Below are 26,251 nucleotides of genomic sequence, written 5' to 3'. Positions count from 1 at the left end.
TAGTAGTATTAGTTGATGACGACGATGTGCAGTGAACAGCGCTCGATAATGTGTACATTAGTCTGATCACAGTATTAGTTTAATAAGATCTGCATTACACAGTGCGTCAAGGTCTTGCAATTTAACACATGAGTGAGCGGCTGCGGCGACAACCTCATGCTATTGCACAGTGACCAGCCAAGCTGGTCTGTTGGCGGCACCGTGGGTTAGAAGCAAACTCATTGCCTGGCTAGGTCACACCAACAGCGGCGACGCTGTTCAAGCCGTGAACAGAGCTGCGTTCTAAAACTGGTGCTATCTTGGGAACCAGCTGGCAATATTTACGAAAGCGAACGGCCAGCTACGGAGGATTCGTTAAACTGTAGTAGCGAAGTGACAAACAACAGGAAATCTACTGCAGTCTGTGGTGTGCCACGTCTAACTAGTAGTCAGCATCGGTTATGTGTTATTTTAAACAATTTATATTAAGAACGTATTTTAAAGTGATAACACAGGGCAATCGTAAATGGTTTTATAATCATGCAAGAACGTGGCGTCAGTGTCTACGTAAGATTACAATAACACCTGTAAGAAGCGTTCAGTACCACCACGTTTCCTGATGAGTGTGACGCCCTAGCGAATTTAGTTGTTAAATCACAGATAAAGAGAACCAAACCAGAACTCTTTCAAGTCTATTAGAGAGAACTACAAAGCTATCCTTGCAAAAAAAAGCGGTGCCTAATATGCGGGCTGTGAAACCCCAGAACTAACGATCTGCCAACAAAGTTTCTGGAGCGCGTTCTGATTGGCCAACAGGAACGAAGAAAAAAAGCGCCATGAATGACCTGCCGAAGCAGACATTCGTAGCGTTAAAATCACCGTAGAGAATTCCAGAACATGCAACAACACTGCTTCCGAATTCAGCTCCACTGCTCCTGAAACCCGCTTGGGCTTCTGCTTCCGGAAGCGTGACAGTGTTTTGAGGCAAGAAAACAGTCGCAAAAGGGGCAATTCAGACAGATATAAAAGGTGCAGTTTTCGGAAAAGTTCCATTCGCAAAGTCTTGTGAAAAGGAAAAAGAATTGCCAAATTCAGTTTTACTTCTGCCGCTCTTGGAATATAGCGCAGTCAAAGAGAAAGCCACTCACAACACAGCTCTATGTATTTTCGAGCTGGTAAACTGCTACGAAACACCAAGAGACCGAGATTCTTCCAGATGAAAAAAAAGCCAAGAATTAGGAACCGAGTGTTCATGATTATATAATTGCTGAGAAGGCTAGGAGATGGTGGACGTAGCTTTCGCGTTCCAATTACTGACACATGCGTGGTAGTGATTCGCATACTAAAAATAACGCTAAACTGGCTTGTGCATGAATGTCCACAACACCACATCGGCACGTTTCCTTCTCGAACAAAGAAAAGTCCTGCACAGAATACAGTATAAAAGAAGGAAATACCGAAAGCCCCCCTGCGCCCTGAGAAAAGTAGATGGAAACGAGCGGAGGGAGGGGGGGAGTTTCCGGAAGGAGTTAACTTGAGAGGAAGTACAGTCGCATTCGTATTATCAACCTGCAGAGTTTTGCAATGTGCCGTCTTTTCTACCCTTGTTTTATTTAGTGCTCTCACGTTCTCTATGTCAAACTTCGAAGCCTTGCGGCAAAAAGAAGTTTTATGTGGTTCTCTTCTATGTGTTTGGTTTTTCCTGTGGACTACGCTTCACATTATGGGGAGTTGCACATCTCGGAAGAACGCAAGAATGTTTGAACTTTTGTTCGTTGTCGCACATCGCCCCTTTTCTTTTCCTTATCAACACTATGGGGCACCTCTGCAACGATTCCTTGTTAGGGAGCTCAAGTTCCGTGCAGCCGCGTATCGGCCACGGCAACCTTGTTAGCTCCGATTTCTTCTGGGAAAAGGAAAGCCTTACAGGAGGCAACAAATTGTGCAAGTTTCGCATATCGGTTCCTTCGGGGCTTGTTGAACCACGATTCAAGAACAGGCCGTAAAATAAATAAAAGCAAAAGAGACGCTCTCTTGATTGATGCTAAGGGCGGAGACTGCCATCCCCTTCTTCGTCGCAGTCATTTGTCGCTGAACAGTACAGCTGCAACACTACATCTTTGAGTCAGCTCTAATTTTTCTTTCATGCTTACTTTCATGGGAGTTTTCTTGCTATGATAAGTGACGCGACAGCATAGGCGAGCCCTTTTATCAGGAACTTCGTGTTTTTATTGTCGTTTTCTTCAATGTCAAGTTCCGGGTTTCGCAACTTGAGAGCTGTAACTTACATATATTTCAGCATCCACTGCCACTTTAGGTGCTTTCATCGCTTTCCTTTTTCAGTTGAATAAAGCTTCAATACTTTAATTTTCTCTGCAATTCTGAAAAACCGGAACTGCGGTTCGTGGTACAAAGGAGAACTAAAACCCTTTACTGCAGTGTGAATTTTTTCCTGGGCAAAACAGAAACGACGATGGTTCGAAGCCAAGCACCCAGTACTAATCTCTCCCTCATCAACCACAACAAAAAAAGAACGCTCAAAATTTCGAAGTTTTGTGTAGAAAGCGCGAGTCCTTCAATTTTTTTCAATCATGGAAGGTGTGCACGTGCAAAGCAAGCAAACAAACTGCGCCCTAAAGCCACACCATCATACGGATGATGCAAATCTCTTTCTCCGTGATTTAGTAAAGACGGATCCAGCTGTTTGCCGCCCTTGTTAGCCGGTAGCAAGTGCTTTGTTTGCATAACCACCGCGTTCAGACGTGAGCGAAAAATTTGAGTATTGCGAATGCAGCGAAGCGATTTATGCAGCACTGGGCGTAGAATTTACATTCAAAGAAGCTCAAACGCAATTGCAGTCGCGCAATAAATTTTTGCGCAAAACTTTCGTACCACACCACACGCAAAAGAAGAAATGCAGATAAACGAAGCCCAGTGGTTACACAACAAAATGTTAGAAAGCACCATCTGATATATGTTGAATAAAAAAGGGTGAACGGAGAAGGCAGATGCGCACTTTTTCAGCATCTCTGCAAAGGAGCTACAGCATAGTAGGAGTTGATGCCGTCGCTCTCGTACTCAGGCAAAGGTATCGTATAAGGAATGGCTTTTTTGGAAATTACTACCCTAGAAAGCTCTCTACTAGCGGGTGCAAAAGTGTACTCGGTGAGGGTGTAGGCAAAATTATGGGAGGGGGAGGGGGGGTGGCAGTCGCACTCAATATGAAAAAATGCCGCCCATTGGGCTGCGAGGCGCCGCTACGACATTCTGTATTCTCACGAACTCTGCCGTAAAACTTTACTTCCATAGCATGTACTAAAGAGGGCTACAATCCGCCATATGGGATATCGATATATTTTTTGACGTACTGCGTGTTTCTAGTTTATTCTTAAGCGCTAATCGAGTGCTAAAATTATGAAAACCGGGCCGTTTTATTTTATCAAAGCTATTCAACAATGCCATAAATAGCGTAAACAAATGCACCTTAGAAATAATGGTCATGCGCGCTGACGTGTTAGGACGACATCATCGAGAAAAAAATTTCTTTTCATTGTGCTGTAGATGCGACGTAGAGACTTCAGGTGTGAAGACGACAGCAAACAACGCGACGTATAGCGCCGTTCTTCGCTGTTCTCTCAGTTTATTATTTACGCACAAAACGACAGGAGCTGCCCTTGCACGCTGTTGTCAGAAAACTATATGCTTGGAAGTTTTCTTTCTCTTGCCTTTAAAACCGCCTTTTATGGAGTGCCATACGTGTTGTCAAAATCTCCTTTAAGCTAGAATTTTTTACAAGATCCTGTCTTTGTTATTTCCGTGATAGGCTTAAAGATTATGCGGCAACACCTAATAATGGCATGAAACATCCGTACAGGAATGGCGTCCTCTTTTAGCAGTCTTAGAGCGGACCTTTTCTGTTTCTGTTTGCCTAGCTCTTTACTTTGACTATGGGTGCCGGGCACAGGCCTTCGCTACCAGTCCCAAATAATTTATTGGTTCTTACCAAGATTGGTTTCTTAAATGTAAGACATATGAAAATGCATATATATATATGGTAACATCAATATGGATGGTTTCTGCGTTAGCCTCAGTGATTACTATAATATACATCATGTTAATTGATTCAATATTCTAACTTACTTCGTGCCTTTGGTATAAGCGCACTTAACAGGGGACTGCAATATTTTCCACATCCTACATTACAGTCACTCTACTACGCCTTATTGTATTGTCATCCCACCTATAGCATTCTTTCCTTGGATAATACTTACCACTGTCAAATATCTTCTACCCAGCATATACAAAAGGAAGCCATCCGTATTATGAAAAACACCCCTTTGCACACTAACATCAGTTTTCTTCTTCGTGTAAATAACATCTTGTCTAGTCATCACTTATTTATTTATCATCTTTAAGATCTTCTTTTCGCACTTCTCAATGAGCAACTAGCTTAAAAATTAATCGATCGGAATCAACTAGAGTATCGTGATACTACTACGTTTCCAATGAATAACAAATTTCTACCGATAGCTCGCAGTAATTACGGACCAATGATATTTTCTTTTGCCACCATCAAAATTTTGTAATTGTTTGCCACTATCAGTGAAATCACGTTCGTCATTTTTTAAATTCAAAAGATTGCTGAAAACAAATATTTCTTAAATTCGCTAGTTTTCTACGCACTTTTTTCTTCGTTGGTGATCTTTCGGTTATTGTTTACAGTTTACCCATCCTAATATTCCTTCTATCGGTTGAGGATGTTGTTATTTCGTATTTGTATGTGCGTTACTCGTTTTTGGTTCCGGTATACAGTCCACGGACAATGGGACCCTATTCTGTGCATCACTATGTATACTTCTCTTTATGTGCATTCGATAAATTTTGTTTGACTTCACCGCAACTTTATAAAAGGTTACAGATAAGTCTAGACAAAGACGTATACATGTCCTAAATACAACTTATGACCGACTGCAACTTTCACATATTATGTCAGATTGAGATTATTATCGCACTTGCCTTAACAATATTCATTCTGTCAAACTCATTCCCACTCTCTACAATATAACGCATCGATTACAACCGCTCCTCTCATGGTGACACTCGTGGCATCGGTACACGTTTTTATGACACAGAAGTTCTATTTGTTTTATTTTTGCTTATATATAGATAATCTAGAGAATGCTGATGAAATAAAAACCAATTTTAGTAATTTTATAACAAATGCTACGACACAGACTGACAAAGCTCAACGGAACAGGACGAGTAGAAGAAACACGAAACACAGGACAGGCACTGCTACCAACTTTTATTGCGTCATAAAAGACCAGCACAATTTGGTTGGTAGTGGCGCCTGTCCTGTGTTTCGTGTTTCTTCTACTCGTCCTAGTTCCTTTGCGCCTTGTCAGTCTGTGTCGTAGCAGTATGAACCAACTAGCCCACACCAAGGCCCTTTTATAACACATATGTTCACAATTTCAGACACTAAAACCAAAAAGAAGCGTTCTGCAAAGCAGCACGTCCATCGACGGCCACGCCACTTTTAATGCGAGCCGTGATGAAGCGGAAAGACGTTATTCTGTGAATGCAAATAGTACAGGCATCTCAATTCCTGCGAATGATGGGCCGTACACATTTAAAGCGAGGTGCAAGCAGATTGCCTTGAACTACATGCAAGTTGTCAGGACTATCTTGTTATCAAGTTTTTTACTCAAAGGTCCACCTTGTGACTGAAGTTTAATGACGACACACATCGTAAAACTACTCAATTTGCTCAAGTTTAAAGCTTAAAACCTTATACAGTGGCGCACTCCTCTCATGATTTGTTTAGGACTTAGTTCGCGGAACACAACCTGGATGAGAGTAGGGAAGAGATCGGCGCGGCAGAATCACCAGTAATAATTCCCGTTTATTTCATGAACTCCAGAATCAAAGTGGACCAAAAAGAGTTCAAAAATTCTAGAAAGGACGTTACCGAATCCGAATATCAGGCAACAAAGAACACATTTTAAAAACTGAAACCATTGTACTGTTGAAGGCGAAAGCTTGTCTTGGGTTTTGAAAGCACGACACTGAAAGCCGTCTGCTAGCAGTTCAGTCTGCTTGACAGGAAAATAGTAATGAAGAGCAAGGCCAGTGCGAATACGAAAATAATAGCTAAGTACAAAACGCACTCTAGTGCACTCTGCTCACCCCAAAAGTAATTTTTTTTTTATATAGCCCAAGTTCGCCAGTACTTTCAGGTTTCTCGGGAAAGTAAAGGAAAAAAATTCTGAACTTTCAATGCCCTTTTTTAGTGGCTATTTCTTGCGCCACAAGTACTAGTTTAGCATTCACGACTGAAAGCGAAATTGATAGTAGCTTTCTTCTTCTGCCGAACGCACATAAAGAAGAACAATTGGAGTCAGGCAGACACGAAAGGCAAGCAACGCCTCGACGACTCTAAAGGAGGCCAGTACACGCCACTGTTGGGAAGAAACTTGAGCATAAAGAAGAGGAATAAGGATTAAAGCAGAGACGAGAAGTGCGTTTGGAATCCCGAGAGAACTCAGCTGAAAATACGCGTCGAACAAGACCTTTGGGGACGTTGGAAAGCTGGCCAAGGAGCTCTTGCCATAAGAGGGAAGATGAGAGGAAGTATTCAGTAGAGCGCGAAATGTTGGTGCTTCTCCTGTGTTGAACTTGTTCAGAGTGCTTCCTTGATCGCACGGGGCCAAGGCGAATGCTGATCGAATTGCTCCGTGCGACTCATGATTCGGTCGGCAGGGCACAGGGCAGGTTGGTGCAGAGCTGTGGAAGACTGCCGGAAAGGACACGGAAGAGCACCGAGCAGGGATGAGGAGGGGAAAGAGAGTAAGGCCGGGGGGGGGGGGGATGAGGACAGTAGTTGCTAAATACAGAAGGGAAAGGGCAAGAGGGTTTGGGGCTGGAGTTGGACTGAAATAAATTTGCGGTTATCTGCCGAGACGTTTCGTAAACGACACCGCGGAGAAAAACAAAGCAACAAGTTGGCCCACAGTTCATCTTTCTATTTGGAATAACCATATGTCATGCAGGCGTTTGTGCCAACCAAAACATTTAGGACCTTTCAGGGGCGGAAGAATGCGCGACAGCCATTTCCAACTTGAGATATTGGTTAGCTTTTATGAATCCCGTGTTTTGGGAAACACTAAATATTGAATTATTTCGAGAATAACCTATGAGAAAGACCGAGGGTCTCAATATGCAGCTGTCAATTTCACTTTGTGAAGCCAACAAATCTTCTAATACTGCTATAGAGTAGAATGATGTTCGATCTCTATGACTACTAATAATCCGTTTTGAGTGCCTACGATTTACTCTCACTTCATCAAAGCAGCCTGTTATGAAATTACTTTCTCGCCAGGCGGTGCTCTTTCCATCTAACCTTAACTAGCATATTAGGGTTAATGTCAGAAGGGGTGACCCTACAAAGCACTACAGCTATCTTGGATTCCTTCTGCACCAACGCAACACAAGGGAACACAAACATTAAAGCGCTGTGCTTTCCGAACACTTAGCGTATCAGGCGACAAATTGAGGGAACAGGAAATCGATTCCAGTCCGCAAATTGTTCAATTGTTCTCAGTCAGTGGAGTTCTAGGCGGCAGTACAGGCACAGCGGCCTAATAAAAAAGTCGGAACAGGAATGCGCCATATTTGCGATCATCACGAAAGAAGCTCTTTTTGTTATGCTCAGTTATTTGAAAACCTTTCTCTGCCTCCAACAACAAAAAAAAAAAACATTCTGGGAGCAGTCAAATGCAAGCTTTGAGAATTTCTGCAATCCCTGATTTTACAATAGCCGCTCTCTTTCCTTCTACCAAATGCTTCCTGCTTGGATATTAATTTTTAAAAGTGTACATAAAGGATTACGGCACAGAACTTCAGTTCGAATAAATGCGTTCAAAGCATGTAGTAATGCATTATGTAAAAACACTAAGAGGGGTCAGTGACTTACTAGATTCTACGCTGCAATATATGGTCCGGCTGACACCACTAAAAGGCTTGTTAGAACACTAAGAATCTCAAATTATAAAAATAGATCACCTATGACTAAATAAAAATACATTTCTTGATGTTAATCCTTTACGTCGATCAATATTCTTTCCAAGTGCTAAATGTACACCGCGCTCCCTAGCCGTCATAAAACCATATTCTGGAACGATGATACCAGCACTAATATCTAAACAGGTACTCACAGGTTTACTGCACATGAAATGTAAAAAGCATTCTCATATGCACACGTGCATTTCTTGCGAGTTCTCTTCATTTGCTTTTTCTTTGATGAACTATTTTAACGCACAGTTGTCTCCAAATAATCAAAATGCTTTTTTTCCTTTTTTTACGTAATTACCATTGTTTCTGCGTAAACGTCTACTTTGCGAGCCATAACGAAAAACTGCGTGAAAAAGTTACCTCCAAATAGGCTGAGCGATTTTTGCTATCATGGCTTGTTCAAAACGAATGCAGGTCCGGTAATTACAGCGTATAAGATCGTGACTGTATAAAATCCGAATTTATGCAATGTTAAAATTTTGTGCAAGTTTGAAATCCGTCTTACTGCCCTGGCTGCAATCGCTGCCGCATTTATTGCACACCAACGCCGCCTGACAGACTGGAAATATTCGCAAAAATTTGCCACTACCATTTTAAGTCTGGGCACATGAATTAGCAAGTGTAATTTTTCATTTTTTTAAACAATACCCTTTATGTCCGCTATTTCTTCTTGTCCTCTGGGCCGATATGATGGAAACATTTTGCATTCTTGTGATGTATTGCTTTCTGATTTTCTTTGGGGAAGTTTCAAGGCATACCATCCTCTCCTGGAAACCTCGAAAAAGAGTTCGCCCAGTTTCTTGGAGTAAAGGAGCTCCAGTACACTCGCGGTATTTCATAACTGAACTTTTTTTATTGAACCAGATTAATCCAACTCGACACGTCTGGCGTGAAACAGATGCCATCACGTTTAATGTACAGGCTCCCGGTGGAAATCCGGGGCTCGTTACGAAGATTAATGAATTCTGCGGGCAGTCATTAAGCTTCAGGAAGAGTACGGCCAGGAAACAAACGGGAAGTGGGATAATGCGTGATTGAAGAACGGCTGACTATAATAAAAAGAGGCGTCTCTATGAAGTGTTAAGTTGGAAATGCGGACGCATAGATACGGTTTGTCATTTATAACCTTCCACTCTTCTTCCTTGGCATCAAGCTTTGAGGTGTACGTTTGTGTGCGCATACTTTACTTTTTACCTTCGTATCTAAGGAAAAGAAACCTTAATCGCGTGCTGGCGGCAGTTTGTCTTCTTATGATGCCTGAGCGAGGCAGCGTATAATGTTACTCGGGAGGATGGAGCTGACAGCGTTGTCTTCAACGACCTTACGCGTGCTGTTATAATAAATGACCTTCAACGAAAATTCTTGCTCCCGAACTGCTAGATTTCTAATGAAGGACGGGACAGGATTAAGAAGCTTGGTCTTCTTCAAAAGATCCAGGAGCAACATAGGGTGTTTTCAGTATTTTTCCCCAAAACAGTAAAGCCTGTCGAGAAGAAAGTTTTATTTCCCTTCTCTCAACACATGTATTAATCATAACTTTCATTCTTTTCCTCTTACTCTTCTCCACTGCAGAGCAGCCGGCGAGAAAATGATTGCTGTGGGCAACGGCTTGCCTTTTTTCGCGAACAAAACTTAAATACCTCTAAGTTATAAGTATGTATGTCATTACACCTGCACTCCCAATTTCACGTATGCTAAATTTGTGCTCTTAAACACGTGATAGCTGGATCACAGGCAATCATTAGCGGTGTTCAGCGTGCAAGCTATTGACGAACCAATGTTCCGCCCACTGGCTAGGGAGACGTATGCGGCAGGAAGGAATCATTAGCAGACATGCAACTTGAAGAGGAGGTAAAGGATATTTCTACATGAGGTCCAACAGCTAGCACGACTTTGCATCCAAGCCCACCAGCGCATCAATGCATGGAGCTGCAACCAAGGGCATCAGATTTTGTTTGCCGTTCTGGTGATCGAGTGTGGCTGTGGACTTCAGTTCATCGCCGCCATTGTAGCAAAAAACACTTGAAACACTAGGTTTGATCGTATGGTGTGGTCCGCTGTATAGGTGATTAATTTAGGAGGTGCTGCCAATTATAATGCAACCACCTCGCCGAACGCTTCACCTAGAAGTTCTCCACCTGGTTCGCCATAAAGGCTACTCTGAGCGCTGGGAGAACGTCTTTTAACGCTCTGCACCCAACACACGTCACCCTGCTTTAGCCGTGCCTTGCTGCCCATCGGGACGATGGGCCTTTTGTGAGAGGATGAGTGTCAATTGTGTCATTACTGTCAGCTTGACGTCCTGCTTTCTACTTGGTCCGATTCGACGGCAAAGAGGGATAGGATACAAAGAAACCGCTCCTGGACTGGGTCGCGACTGCTTCGCCGGGCTCTGGAGCCGAATCCGCGAGACCATTTGCTTTGGAACCGGTTCGCTTCCCAGCCGGCCTCCGCGCGCGATTCATCGCGTGTCGTGAGCCGCCGCGGTGGCTGAGTGGTTATGGCGCTCGGCTGCTGGCCCAAAAGACGCGGGTTCGATTCCGGCCGCGGAGGTCGAATTTCGATGGAGGAGGAATTCTAGAAGCTCGTATACTGTGCGATGCCAGTGCACGTTAAAGAACCCCTGGTGGTCGAAATTTCCGGAGCCCTTCACTACTGCGTTCCTCATAGCCTGAGTTGCTTCGGGACGTTAAACCCCATAAACCATAAACCATCATGGGTTAGAATCACGTTATAGCCATTGTGTCGTTTTTAACGGACAGAAAACTTTCATGTACCTTTTTTGCACCCGTAGAGCCTATTTATACCGTACGCGTCTGTTGCAATAAGACGCAGTAGCACGCTGTGCAGTGGAGAGCATCTACCAGGCAGAGAGCATCTTCCACCTTGCTTCCGTGCTAGCTGACTGGATCTACGGGCTAGTTGGGCTTGCCGGCCGCGTTTCTTGCCTTTGGAAGTGGTGCCTCTGGTTGATCCGAAATCTCCTTTCCAAATGATTCATTAAGATTACGCACATGTTTTCATTTTAGCGAGCGGTCCAAAATGTGGAAGAGTTTCGGCACTTTCTTTAGCAGTTTTGTCGGCAACACAGGTGCCTTTGCCCGCAAAAAAAAATGTCGCGAGTGTTCGGAGTAATTTGTATCTGTATTTATTAGTTCGATTATTTAGCTCAGGATATCTTTTTCAGGAAAAGGGCATAATTTAAACCTTTCTTAGGTTGCGAGTAACGGTTTCACGTGCATTGGCGTCACATCTCTGTCGGTAGAATGGATGTACAAACAATAAAAAAAGCAAGAAACGGTCAGACCACCGCTCTCTGCATCAAACCGGGTATAATTCTGCGGCGTTATTAGCAGTCATCAAAGATAGTGCTATGACGGCCATTGCAAAAATATAGCCTGCAACCGTCCAAGTTTCTTATGGTTCCAACGCAGAAAATTCTGTCCAGAAGAGCTCACGCGAATATAATGAAATCACTGCTGAGGTCTCTGGGCTAAATATATTAATTTATAAGCAGAGCCACTCTCTCGGTCGGCTTCCTGAATGGAAAGAGAGCGGCCGCGGTTTTTTTTTTAATTTAAAGCCATCACGACTTAGAGCAGCTGACACAGAGACAAGACAAATCGTCTCCCTTCGACGGTCATTTCAACAGCCAATCAAAAGCATGCCATTGCCATCCTCCTCACTGGACTGCCCTGGCAGAACTTGTCAGCTGACCACCGGTTGCTTGCTGTTAAGAGTTCTGCTTCGGCGGTCTGGGCTATAGTCTGATATACCTGAGCGGCAACTTAGGCGAAAGCATAAAACACCCAAACAGATGGTTCAGACATGAAGCTGCACAAATACGTGAACAACGAACCATTTGAGCTGAAAAGAAAATCTACCCTGGCTGTAGGAGTGAAGACTTGCCTAAACATGATAGTCACTGTTCTGTCATTGAAGAATTTTCTTAGAAAACGGAGATGCTAAAACAAGCGTCACCTGCCTTCTCCACATCTGTTCTCGAGTGCTTGGGACTACCACTGCTTCATTTCAATCACCAAATATATAGCTACATAAGTTTGCAGTGTACCCGATCAACCAAATGGAATGTGTTCTTGCTGCCTATGCGCCCAGAAATACACTGCAATTAGTCACCCTCAAATTCAGAAGCGCTTTGTAATGCATACCGCACTGTATATGCGCACTCTATGAGTTAACTTCAAAGCGCACTCGCACATTAGAACAAATACAAGGAATGAGACAGACCTAGTCAACATCGGCTTAACTCTTGCGTACCTTTTATACCTGCATTACCGAGCTAGCAATATCTATCACTGAAAAACAAAATTCAACAAAAGGCTCTTCAACTTATCGGTCTGGTTCGTTTCATGGTGTTTAACACAGCAAAGCGACAAAGGGCATGATGGAAGTCGTAGTGTCGCGCTCCGGGTTATTTCAATGACCTGTGGCACTTTAATCTGCTCTGAAATCGCGAAGTGCATGGACTGCATTTAGGTTTCATCGAAGTGCGAACGCCGCTTACTGGATCATAAAAGTGCCTTTGTGGTAAGCAGCCGACCCCCATAACAACTGAGCCACCGCATCGGCTAATTCTTCTGAGAAAGGCGTCACAAACAACTGGTCGTCTCTCTTCAGCGCCTTGCCAACAACCTATAAACTTTCCACAAGGGCTCCAAACACCTGACTCCTGCACTCACTACACTACATTAAACCGCATACACTAGATACGACCAAGTTGCATTGTGCTATGTTACACTTGACAAAACTAAACTATCTTATACTAAACTCTATTGCAATCATTGCACAAAATTCAGTAGGAAAGGACAAGAGTCTCTCACAGTGTATATTAAGTCTGCTTATTCTTATGTGTTTGAAGGAATCCCGGTTCTTTCCATGACCACATCAAGAAACATCCCTGAAGCAAGAGAAATGTTGGCAAATTTTTTATGTTCGCGCCTTGCGCTAGAAGATCTAACATTTTGATGTGTTCATTAGCGGCTTGAAACACCGTTAAAACACATTTAGTCATGAAAAAAACGTGAAGCATGCTAAACCGTCTTAAAGGTGCGTAATTCCTGGCGTTAGTGGTACATATTGGTTAGTGAATGAGAGTTCAAAATAAAAAGCCTGCTATTCGTCGCTTTTGCAAATCAGTCTTCATTCTTTTTTACATCTAAGCAGGCCAATACTTCTATTCAAAACATTCTAACATTATAAAAACACCGCCAGATAATACATAGTTCTTGGTGGAGCTGCCTCGCAGCTAGCTGCATTGTGAAGATTGTGTGGAAAGCATAGCTTTCACCTTTACCTTGCGTGCAAGAACTGAAATGTATTACTTTTCAATCAGCCGCTTGTTATGCGCAATGCGACATGCTTGCAATGGATCCCTAATCTCAGCTACATGTTGATGGTTCTCTGATGGCTTGCGATAATTTGCCCAAGGGCTAATAGATTCCGCCTTTGGCGTCACCGTGTCCCTACGAGGATAGCGTTAGTGGCGAATGTGGCTTGATTATGGTTGCTGCAGCGCCATGGAGAGGGATGCTTTGCATTTGTGACATCCCATTGCTGTCTTGGCCAACCTAATCTACCCGGTCATTTATATGCAAACACAGAGGCGCGCTTGCGTCTAGGCTTTAACATGCCGGCATGGTAATGTTGTTAACTGTCGCATGTCGCCTTCCTTCTCGTCTGTGCTTTGCCTCTTTCCTGTAAACATACTTCGCATGCAGTTACCTTCGTATGCGTGTGCAAACATTGGTTTCGCTCACTCGTTGCGCTCGGTGCCAGTGTTCGGCCCAGTGGGCTAGCAGCTTCCAGATTGGGCTAAGTTTTGTATGCTTACCTGTTTCGTTTACGGTAGAGTGTTCTGCATGTATATAGTGCAAATGTAATTGAAAGTAGTGAAAGATTTTGTTTAGTTCCGGTACGCAACTACTCAAGGTAGTGACACCGCCTTTTATGCGTTGCATATTGCAATCACTCAGTTCAGCCCTTGGGCGCGGCCGGGCAGCCACCATTGACCTTTAGGGCAACCACATGACGTGACGTCACGACAGCCGGAGGAAAAGCTAGGCGGCCGCAGCCACCACCTGACTCCCGCTCCTCCCGCTAGGGGCGCTGCGCTATGATTGACGTCACGGCATATGTATAAAAGTGCTGCGCTCCTTCACCGGGACAGTCTTATACCCCTGTCACACGGGCATTTCGAGGGCCCTCGAACCGATGGTCTATCGACTCAAAGGCGATCGAGCGATGCTACACGGGCAGTTTCAATGGCGATCGAGTCAATAGCCTATCGAGTCAACGGAGCAGCACGGAACTCCATCGAGATATGCAACGCATTCTTGGCTTAACCAAGCTAAGCCTGGCCATTTTTTTTATTCCTCCGCACACTTCTAGGGGAGTGGTGTTTGTTGTCGATGGAGGCATTCAATAGACACAGGCATGCACGCCATACCCCTCAAGAAAGCCGCCGTGAGCGTTCTATTTATGGAGATGTGGTCAAACGCCCTACACAGAAAGCGTGGGATACAGACCAAGTTTTCTAACCGGACGCTTGTCGTCAACTGATTATTCAATGAAACAAATGACTCCCCAAACTTCAAAGTTGGCTTTTCGGGAGCTTATGCCTTTCCTCAGTATGGTGATCAAGAATCCTCCGGGATTTTTTTTGTCATGGAGCGTGATTGGTCATATATGAATTCATTATTTTTTTAATTAAGTAAAGTTGCAATTTCATATTAGAAGAACCCATCTATAATAGATGTTCGTACTCAGTTCTCTAAGAAGCTGGTCACATTGCTTGCTATGTTCCTTGCTGGCTTGCTTGTAAGAAAAGCGAAAGAAAACCTTCAACTACTGAATAAGTTGACAACCATTTTTTTTGTATTTTAACTAGGACGCTAAATGTTGGCGCACCTCTAATCTTGATGAGCAATACAAATTTTAGTAGCGATCAAATTTTCTCAGTCCTTTCCCTTTTGATTTACCACGGTGTGCAAGCATCGCGCTGTCGTTTGATCGCCCTCTAGCTATACCCGCCACTGTGTATCAGCCTTTAGAGTGCTCCGATGTTGAGCCTGAGAGCTCAAAGCTGACCGTGGCAGCTGCGATGGAGGCGAAACGCAAGTTATCCCTATATGTGTGTGATATTGTTACGTGGTGGCCAGCCGAGGAAGGAGACATGATGATCGATGGCAATGAGATGATTTAATGTCTGCTGGCCTAGCGCGAGCGCTCCTGCCCGCGCCACTGCACAGTTCGTCGGCTTCTTCACACTACCCGGGGCCACCCAGCGATCGCCCCGATCTTTGAGAAAGAGATGCGCGAAGTGGTTACGGGGTTAAGAGGATGGTTGGACAGGGACAAGAAAGGGGTCAGGTGCTGGCCGCCACGATGAATGAGACGGCTGATATTCCTGGTCCACGAAGCTTCAGGGACGCAGGTCGCCAAGAGCCGACGGACGAGGCCCTAGGACGCGCCGAACGGCCTGGGCAGGGGAACGGTGTCTTCAGATGTAAGTGGCGTCCCGGGTCACTGTGGTTGATAAGTCAGGTCCTTGCGTCGGGGTTCAGTTCGTCGTGTTGTGTGGTCTGGGCGGGGGACGGGGAGGAGGGGTGGAACTACGGCGAGGTCGGTTCGGGTCTGAAAGGCTGGAGCACGGCCGAGCGACACAGGCCAAGAACTCACGGCCGACGACCATGGCTGACGCAGGACACCTAAGCTCCCCGGACCAGGCTGTCGATCATACCCCGCAAGCTCCACCAAGTGTTACGTGGCGGCCAGCCAAGGAAGGAGACACGATGATTGATGGCAATAAGACGATCTAATGTCTGCTGGCCTAGCGCGAGCGCTCCTGCCTGCGCGACTGCACAGTTCGTTGTCTTCTTCTTCGCAATATCACCGCAATAAAGAGATCCCATGTGGTCTAAATTATTCTGAAGCCCTCCACTTCGGCACATCTCTTTTTTCCTCTTTCACTCCGGCCTTCTCCTTTTTTTTTCAGCTCTGTTGGGGTGTCCACCGAGAAGTGAGGCAGCTGGCGCGCCTTTCAATTCCTGATAACCGATAGTTTTCAGCGACAGAAGGTTTTAAGAGTTTATTAAATGACTGTAGGCTCCTAAAAAATTGCTACAAAAAAGATTGGTAACAAGGAAATGAAAGCCGAAGCAACTGTATTACTTCTTGGTGGACACCTCAAAACCGCGCAGCAAGGGAAGGGAGGAAGGTGGTAGTGAAAGAAGAAAGAGAAAAAGAGGAACCATATAGGAGGACTCCGGAATAACTTCGATCACCAGGTAAATTTAATGCGCTCTGGCATCACACAGCATACGGGGGAGTGCTTCGCCTCCATCGAAACGCGGCCACCTTTGCAAGGCTCCAATCCGGGTACTCCGGCTAAGTCGAGTGTTTGATGGAATCCTCTTTGGCGAGGTGGAAACTTATAAAAAACAAGAGCACTGGAAAAATTTTGAAAAAAGAAAAAAAAAATTTGACATTTCGGGGCCCACACAGGTTCCTTGTTGACAATGGCCTTGGAAGAGAACTGCGGGTCAGTAGCCGAGCGCCTTAGCCACTGAGAATGTAGAATTGTAATGTAGAATTAGAGGCCGTAGAATTAGAATGTATTAAACATCATCTGTAGCTTTTCATTCGCGCGTATTCTTGATATCTCAATCGCCCAGCTGATCATCTTTGCACCAAACCATGTGGCACCAAGAATATCAACAGCCTTGAAAGAATACTGAATTTCTGAACGCTTGGCACCTTTCGCACGAAGAATAAAATTCGGATTGCAGAAATACATTATAAACCCGAAATAACTCAAGAGCTTCGAAAATAAGTTATTTTGTTCTTTCTTTGGGCGGCTTTCTTGACTTTCTTAGAATCTAAAATAATATATTGGGAGCTACTTGCCAGCCGTCATTTTGCCGCCAGCTCTCCCGATCATATAGCCCAGCTTGGTGAGAATAGAGAACTCTCATTTCGCCAACCCCTGCTACTCTCGAATTATTTTCTAAAAAAAAGCAGCCGCAACGCGCGCACGTCTTCTCTAGTGCCAAATATCCCTCGGACGGCTCTGAAAACGACAGGGCCCGAAATCTTCCTCAGCGCAGCTATTCGAGGCCGCAAACATTGCCGTCGCAGGTACGCAATATGTTTCGAGTATCGTCATGCTCTACGTTTATGGGTCTTTGCGAGGTATAGGATGGCGGCCTGTGTCTACTCTGCAGGCGTGAAGGAGTATTCCTGACGACATTTTTTTTTATTTCACGACCACGCTTAGGGTAGCAGACATGCAATATATGTTGTCGGTAAGCCACCTAAAACAATGGCGCAGCTTGCCGCCGCGACGTTACCCTGTTTTTGAGTGTTTCGTGAAGTCTGTCACCAAGCAATCGGCTGATATCAAGCAGAAACAAACACACGGCCACAACAAGCAAGTTCAGCGTTCTTCTGAGCGCGCCCGAGTTTGTCAGCAGGTCGTCGCTCGGCTGTGGAAGCTCGATACTGAACATCTAGCAATAAATAAAGAATAAAACTTGTTGCTGGGCTAATTGGTGACACATACTTGAACGAAAAGTAAGAAAGAATGACCACAAAAGGAAGCCACCAAAAAACCTATGCAAAACTTTTTTTTGGGCTAGTTGGTGCATTTTTAACCAAGGAAAAGGAGCAGCGCAAAAGCATGCAACCACACGCGAAGAAAGGACAAGACACAAGCGCTGTTTTTTTTCCAACACATTTTTTGGTAAGGAAAGGGTCATTCATGGCGAGAACTTTCAGTTGATTTTTCAAAAACTGGCTAACGTTTCTCTGCCACGATCCTTCCTCGCTAACAATTGCACGAAAAGAGATTTCTGGCTTATGGGTCTTGTCAGTACAGAGAACATTTAGGCTATTTTCTCGGCTATTCAGTATATGCCTAACAAGTGAGCCAAGATTTAATCCTTACAAATGTTCTTGAACTTTGTCTTTACTCTTACGGCAGTTTTTTTTTTTGCAGGAACAAAATTCTTATTAATAGCCGAATTCGCTTTTTCATTATGCATTCCCTTCGGCAGAACCACAAACCGCTTCTCTTTTTCTGCTTGAACAAGCATAAGGTTATTTTTCTTAAACAGAGATACCACATCATTTAGGTGTCTTTCGCTGTCTTCCGCAGCGCTTGAATCTTGTCAACTCTTCGTGTGTGGTTCCAGGCTTTTGCGCTGCCCCTTTTCCTTGGTCAAAAAGACACGTTTGTTAAAAATACACAGCGTTTGCATTTTTGGTGTCTTCCGTTTGTGGTCCTCCTTTTTGCGATACTTTGTTGTTCAAATAAACGAACACTCAGGAGCGCTTCGTCTGGATTTTCTTCTGCACAAAAATTGATTTTTAAGCGCATTCTGTCTACCTTGACGTGTGTTCGTTAGGGAAAGACGTGTTTATTGCTACGGCACCGAATATTCTGTGGTCACCGTTCGGAAGTGTGTTGCTGGAGCCTTAAAGACACATGCAAAAAATTGTTTCGATATTGCCGCAGTTTATTTAGAAAAAAGAGCCGGTGGTCGCGTCATCTGGATATTTTTTTTACCTTTCCTAACTTATAACACTATTCTTTTCTGTGAAAATGCCATATTTGTTTTTAGATAGCGTTAATCTATTGGCAGTAGCCAACTTCAATTTTTCTATTCTATCATCTGCAACGACAGTGAGCACATCGAAACAAATAGACTTATTTCCCGCTGATTGCACGAAGCATCCAGCGCACCTCACGTTAATTGCATTCAATGCGTTTTGATAAACATCCCGTTAGCTATTCGTGCTCCTCTCCTCCTTTTTGGCCATTAGATTTTTCCACGGGAGGCAGTGCGAATCACACGCCTCCCGGTGTGTTTGGAAACCTGAGTTTACACGTACTTGATGGCGCGCGAGATACCGATCAGCATCTGGTGGCTAGCGCCGGAGAATTAGCGTGTTCAGACCACATTAGCAGCCGACTTCGATTGTTTTTCGACAGGTTCTCGGCGCTAGACAGCGTTCATTAGTTTCTCAACCTCGCCGCTTGCTCCTAGTGTTCTGGTTCATTGTGTTCTGGGGTTTATTTCTTTCGTTTCTTTATTTTCGGCATGTTGTCTGGAAGGCCATGTAATGTACGATGTCAGTGAAAGTTAAAAACCCCAGGTGGTCAAAATTTTGTTAGCCCTCCACAAAGGCGTCACTCCTAGACTGAGTTGCTGTGGGACGTTGAACCCTCATATAACCAAAACCAATTACTGCTACACCACTTCCTGAGAGAAACGTGGGCTGGATTTACTTCACTGTCTGCGTAGTCACAAAAAATGAAGCCTAGAGGTGAATAACTGAATATTCCAAGGAGCGTCGTGCGAGATGAGGCACATTTCAAAAAGCGGGGCACTGTTAAAGGCCAAAACCATCAAGATTGAATATGAAGGCGCGTAAAATTGTCTTTCTTCATCCAAAACTTCTCCGTATTGCAAGCTTCCTTCCAGAGAGGCGGTGTTTTCAATTTTTGTATTTTTATACTAGGCTAACTGCAACAATAGAGCCGCCGCCGATGAAAGATACGTATTTGCAGATGGATTAGCGACCTGTGTCCCTGCCTAGTTCATCTCTTCACGAAATATGTCTTCGGTATTCAATATGTCTCCTGTAGGCCCAGGGATATCTGCAGGAAGGAGACCTGATACCCCTGCCACACGCAGCGATTTGGTCCGATTTGGTTTTTTTATTCTCTTTTTTCTTCGAGTTGCAAGCTCTCGTGGAGATTCCATTGTCCGAGAGTGGTCGCCGAAACACAATCCTCGTATAGTGGGCTCATTTGGGGAATAGCTATCCGTCTTCCATTGTCGAGAGACATTCTACGCGTTGGGCTGTCTATGTCTGTCGTAAAGGGTCAAAAGAGAACGCAAGCAATAAATAGCAAGGAAAATTACGAATGCGCTTTGCATACCCATGCATCGCATGAAAACAGCAAGTCACCAACCGGTTTCTTAATTAAGCCCTCGATGTGAAGTATATTTTGTATTCTCTCCCGCTTAGCAAAGTTTTTGTCCAGGGCTTTTATTGAGGTAATAATACAAGTTGTGGATGAGTAGGGGCCATTTTCTTTATATGCAGAGGGCTAAACGAATGCTCGCTTATTACGAACGACGTTGGTGCTACCTTAAGAGTATGTATGAGGGCACTGGCACTGCATCACACAGAAAACGAACTATAACCGAGTCACTAGGTTAGAGCGGTAAGAGAAACCGCCCTACATCTGTCAATACAATCGAAGAAGTTGCGCTTTACGTCGGCGCAGAGTTCAAACACCTTCTTCCACCCACAGTTTGAGCCCCGTCAAAGGCATTGGAGGCTTAAAAAATGAATAAAAATTGCGGAATAGAAATCGGAGTTAACTGCCGTTTAAGGCACACACTGCAAGGTCAGTCAGTTCGTTCTTCCTGGGTAGGCCAAGCGTTTTAATGCAAGTGTCAACGATGCGGCTGCGAGACAGAGGCAGCATTGAGAGCGATACCACAGTGTGTAGTCGGGGATCAATGATTAACCGCCATTTACGAAGATTGATTACCATTCGCGTGGTCTGCCTTGCTGGCCCTGCCTGCACGATCAGCTCTCCGCCTGTTTTCGCTCCTGCCAATTGCGGCAGCGTGCCGATGGGAAAAGAGGGCAGTTGATACTTGCTGACACAGTCCGCCCAACACGTATGCACTGCGTTAGCCCTGTCGCTGCTTCATGACAGATTTCTCAAGGACAGACCGTACCTGCGGCATGATTCAGAGGGGTGCAGGTCCAGGAGAAAGGTAATGAGGGGGGGGGGGGGGGGGAGGTCGGAGGCAAAGTTCTGTTGTCTCAACAAAAAAATAGACTTATTTTTGCGGTTGATGAATCGCAAGAACCGCGCGCCGTATATTCGCGTTCGCTTTCCTTGAGGTAAAACTTCATTAAAAAGGGAATAAAGGTAATTATGGTATTCAAATCATGCCCGATATCGAGAAACCACGGACATGGTTGAGAAAGACGGTGAGGGATTCACGCTCTTTATTAACGTGCATCAAGCGGGGTCTGAAAATATGGCAAAGCATGCAGTCTACAAAAATGACCAGTCGTGAGCTTCTTCATAAAGGTACTTGGTTCGGCGTTTTAAATTTATTGTGCTTGCCGCTTCGGCGCTTTTTTTCAGTTTGGTGTAATCTCGAATGAAGACATTCGTGATCGGAGCCGACTATTGCTTATCTTCCTATTCAATAATGGCGTTGTGAAAATATTAAATTTATGTACAAAACGTCTCCTGAAATTGAAGCAATTATCTCAGCCGTGTACTAATGTAAAAACAAAGTTTTGAAGCACATTACACACATTGAACTCATCGTCACTGATCGAGCTCCGAGTCGAAAATGCTTCCTGCAAGTGTGAATGAGTAGCAGCTTGGCTCCCTTATTCCTTCCGAACATGCTGTCATCAAGCGACGACATATTCGCCCTACTTGCGTGGCCGTGGCATTACGGTCCTGGTTCATGGATTATCCATAGCAAGCTTCAAGTATCTTAGCGAGAAATAGTTTTGTAATATGCAGTTTTATATGGCACCGTTTCACGTTCTTCAGTTGAACCAGTAGCCTAGCGGTGATTGCGACGTTTGCTGGAGATTAACGACAAAGGGCGTTTCACGGATAAGAGTATATTGGTGGCCCGATAGACGGCATTGGTATCAAGCGTTCTCAGGAAATCACATGCCAGAACAAATGGAAGTTTTTTCAGGTGTGCATAGAGCCTGAAATTTAGATACATTTATAACAACTTCAAGTAATTCCCAGGGGAGTTTGTTCACCGCCTAAACCATAATGGCACGGCATTTTTGGCGGCTCTAGAGCAGACAACTGACGAACCGGTTGAAAGACAGGGACGTCAGTACCTTTCCATGAAACGAGATTGACATACATCTGTATCCGGTCTTGCCTATCGTCTTTCTTTACGACATCAGTTTGTCGTTTTTTCTAAGCGCGCGCCTCTGACGATGCGATAGCAGCTACCTAGCGACTAAACTTTTTCTAAATGTTCAATGAAGATTTGACTGCGCAAACTGGAAGTACCATAGCTTTAGAGCCCACTACTAAAGACTGCATACCGCTGTAATGAATGTGGGTAGTGAAACAAGCCCATTGTTGTTGTGGCACGGGCAGAGGTTCTTTTAATTTTTTTTCCCAGCCTCATCACAATATATGTTGTTAGCGACGTGATCAGCCCTAATTGTGCCACGTTTACCCAAGCATCACTTTTAGCACTCAATAAATTTCGTTCACTCAAATAAAACTTGTGCAACGCAAACCCATAAATTATACCTTTTGCTGAGCACAAGCATGATTCGGAAACTTATATTTGTGGGGATAACTATTGAGAAGCAGAAAAACGCACTTATCGCAGGCAGATGCAATCGCTGTTGCACGATAAGTGATCTAATGTGAGCGCTATTTTACTCTCCTTGCAAGGCACAGTAAAGTGAACAAAAGAAATGCCTCGTTATGTCAAAAATCGCAGGGAAAGACGTGATGGATCTTGCCTGTCTGAAGCTATAAAACCAAAGTCGGACATAACATTTGAGCCTAAAGCCGCATCAACATTCCGAGGGAAAGTTTGACGGGCATCTAAAACACAACGTGGAAGTAAATCCCAATCTCACATCTCACTTCGTCCTTAAGTTCTTATGGTGTGTTCTATGTCCGATCAAGAATCGGCTTTATCAGTATTAACGTCAGCGTGATGAATAAACGAGGACCGGACATGGGCGATCCACTGCATATCGAGTATTTATTGGCGGCAATATTGCCCACCTCTCGTGCATCTTTCATGGCGCAGCTGGGGTTGTTTTCGTATTTGCGAAGCACCTTCTATTCATGCTGGAATGCACATTCATTCCAGAAGAGAGTGCGGTCGTGTTCAGAAAACAACGAAGCATATATTTTTTTTGGCAAATAAACACGAGAGTGTGCTCTATTTCTTTAAATGAACAAACAAATGACAGGAGGATTACCTTTCTGCGTACCATTTTCGTAGTTATCAAAGGACACATGCTAACCTAATATTTATTTCTCTTCAAAAATGGCACGTTTTTACCTGTACAAATTAAAGGCTTTTCCATTACTTTTCCCATGTGTTTTGCTTGTAGTAGCCGGGAGATACCAGCATTCAGCTACTTTGCTCGCAAGAAACCTTGTGTCACGTTTGTCTGGCTAAGCCTGTCTGCTACTAGAGACCTGATCATTCTATTGATTACAGCACCAGCAGCTTTAAGGACCCTCAGTATGAAACTTAGCTCAAAGACTATGGCAGAATAGTGCTTCGTAAAAATGTCCTCGTGAATGCAGACTTGCAGCGGCGGCCTAGTGCTTTGAGCATCTGAATGATATTTGGGAATTGTCATGTCCGATCTCTAGTTACCACGGGCACCCACCGATTTTCGAAGCGCTGGAAAGTGCACCGTGCAACAAAGTGGGACTTGTGGTGGCAACTCTAGACAATTACTTCACCGCCCTTTGCACATCACCCCTGCCATACGCTAAGCACTGCAAAACAGAAGTGCCGAGGCCGTACTGTAATGTGGGAAGATTTATGCACAAGAAGGAGCAGCTGGCAATATCCTTCCACGCAATTGCTGGTGTAACCGTCATTTATGTTGCAATGGGTAAAATGATTCTGTGGTCTGGTGCTGTGCTCACGGTATTTGGGCGCGGGTGTAAATTTAACCTTGATCTAAGCAAATGCTCCAGAAGCTTGGAAGAATGCAAACATTATCTTAATTCATAAGAAGGGAGACGCCAAGGACTTGAAAAATTACAGGCCGATCAGCTTACTATCCGTTGCCTACAAAGTATTTACTAAGGTAATCGCTAATAGAGTCAGGGCAACGTTAGACTTTAATCAACCAAATGATCAGGCAGGCTTTCGTAAAGGATATTCTACAATAGATCATATTCACACCATCAATCAGGTGATAGAGAAATGCGCAGAATATAACCAACCTCTATATATAGCTTTCATTGATTACGAGAAAGCATTCGACTCAGTGGAAACCTCAGCAGTCATACAGGCATTGCGTAATCAGGGGGTAGAAGAGCCTTATGTCAAAATACTGGAAGATATATATAGCAACTGCACAGCTACTATAGTCCTCCATAAAGTCAGCAATAAAATTCCAATAAGGAAGGGCGTCAGGCAAGGAGACACGATCTCGCCAATGCTGTTCACCGCATGTTTGCAGGAGGTATTTCGAGGCCTGAATTGGGAACAGTTGGGAATAAGAATAAATGGAGAATACCTAAATAATCTGAGATTTGCTGATGACATTGCCTTGCTGAGTCACTCAGGAGGTGAACTGCAAATCATGATCAACGAGTTAGACAGGCAGAACAGATCGATGGGTGTAAAAATTAACATGCAGAAAACCAAGGTAATGTTCAACAGCCTAGCAAGGGAACAACAGTTCACAATTGGCAGCGAGAGCCTAGAAATTGTGCCGGAATACGTCTACTTGGGGCAGGTAGTGACAGCTGATCCGGATCATGAGAGGGAGATAACTAGAAGGATAAGAATGGGGTGGAGCGCATATGGCAAATTCTCGCAGATCATGAGTGGCAGTTTACCAATTTCCCTCAAGAGGAAAGTGTACAACAGCATAATCTTACCGGTACTCACCTACGGGGCAGAAACGTGGAGGCTAACGAAAAGAGTTCAGCTTAAGTTAAGGACAACGCAGCGAGCCATGGAAAGAAAAATGATAGGTGTAACGTTAAGAGATCGGAAGCGGGCAGAGTGGGTGAGGGAACAAACACGGGTTAATGACATCCTAGTCGAAATCAAGAGAAAGAAATGGGCTTGGGCAGGGCATGTAATGCGAAGGCAAGATAACCGCTGGTCTTTAAGGGTAACGGAGTGGGTTCCAAGAGAAAGTAAGCGTAGCAGGGGGCGGCAGAAGGTTCGATGGGCGGATGAGAATAAGAAGTTTGCAGGCAAAGGGTGGATGCAGCTGGCAAAGGATAGGGTTAATTGGAGAGACATGGGAGAGGCCTTTGCCCTGCAGTGGGTGTAGTAGGGCTGATGATGATGAAGCAAATGCTGAGCAAAAACTTTAGCCACGGGTCTGTTTGCCCAAGCTGCCCAGTGCTGTTATAACAAATCATCATTTTTATCTTCATGTAAGTGCTAATAGCAGAAGCTGACAAGCTACCGGCACGACTGTTTCCTGCATATAATGCTCTTCTGAACATATAACCAAGTAATGACGCCCGAAAGTGCACTATTTCAGCATTTGTTCTGAGCTGATGTGCATTTTGGGTGGCACGGGCAGATGTCCTTTAAATGAAACGAAACTGCTCAGAAACTCCAAGGGCTCCGTGGGGCGCCATATTTGTCTTCTCTCCGCACTTAAGTTCTGCCTTTTAGATAAGGCACATTAGCGTTAATGGCTCAATGACCGTATATGCAGAATTGGTGATTCTCTACTTCATATTCGTAGGTCCATGGAAGTCTTCGTACCACTCCTTGCGCAATGATCCAGCGGTCAATCGATGTGCCACTGCTCTGCGATTGCAGGTGCTGACACCACGGGTGCTTGTGAGACCCAGGTTGGTATAGCTGAGCAACGCTTAGCGACCAATCTTGAATTGAACTGACACCTTCAATGGCAGAAAGTTTGCTTAATCTCGTCGGAGGGTTATGGTGAGGTCACAAGGTCACGTTACTTAGGTGTCCCACACACAATCTTAAGGAGGCCACCAAAGTGGCAGCAGGGTCACCTAGGCCAGATTGCGCACAACCTGGTGGGCACATATAAGGACGTTCAAGACAGCGGCTAAGCGGCTCAGTGAAAGCTCCTATGCTCGCACACTAACAACGTCTGATGAGGAAGAAGCAACCCAGAAATGTCGCAAAATCCGCCGCAGTGGCTCATTGGTTATAGCACTCGGCTGCTGACCCGAAAGATGCGGGTTCGATCCCAGCCGCGGCGGTCAAATTTCGGTGGATCCGAAATTCTAGAGGCCCGTGTGCTGTACGATGTCAGTGCATCTTAAAGAACTCCGGGTAGTCGAAACTTCCGGAGCCCTTCACTACGGCGTCCCTCATAGCCTGAGTCACTTTGGGACTGTGAACCCTCATACATAAAATCAAAATCAATTCAGGAAATGTCG

Source organism: Amblyomma americanum, chromosome 5 (genome assembly GCF_052857255.1).
Source record: "Amblyomma americanum isolate KBUSLIRL-KWMA chromosome 5, ASM5285725v1, whole genome shotgun sequence".
In the NCBI taxonomy this organism is placed as follows: domain Eukaryota; kingdom Metazoa; phylum Arthropoda; class Arachnida; order Ixodida; family Ixodidae; genus Amblyomma; species Amblyomma americanum.
Note: the sequence above shows the minus strand (reverse complement) of the source record.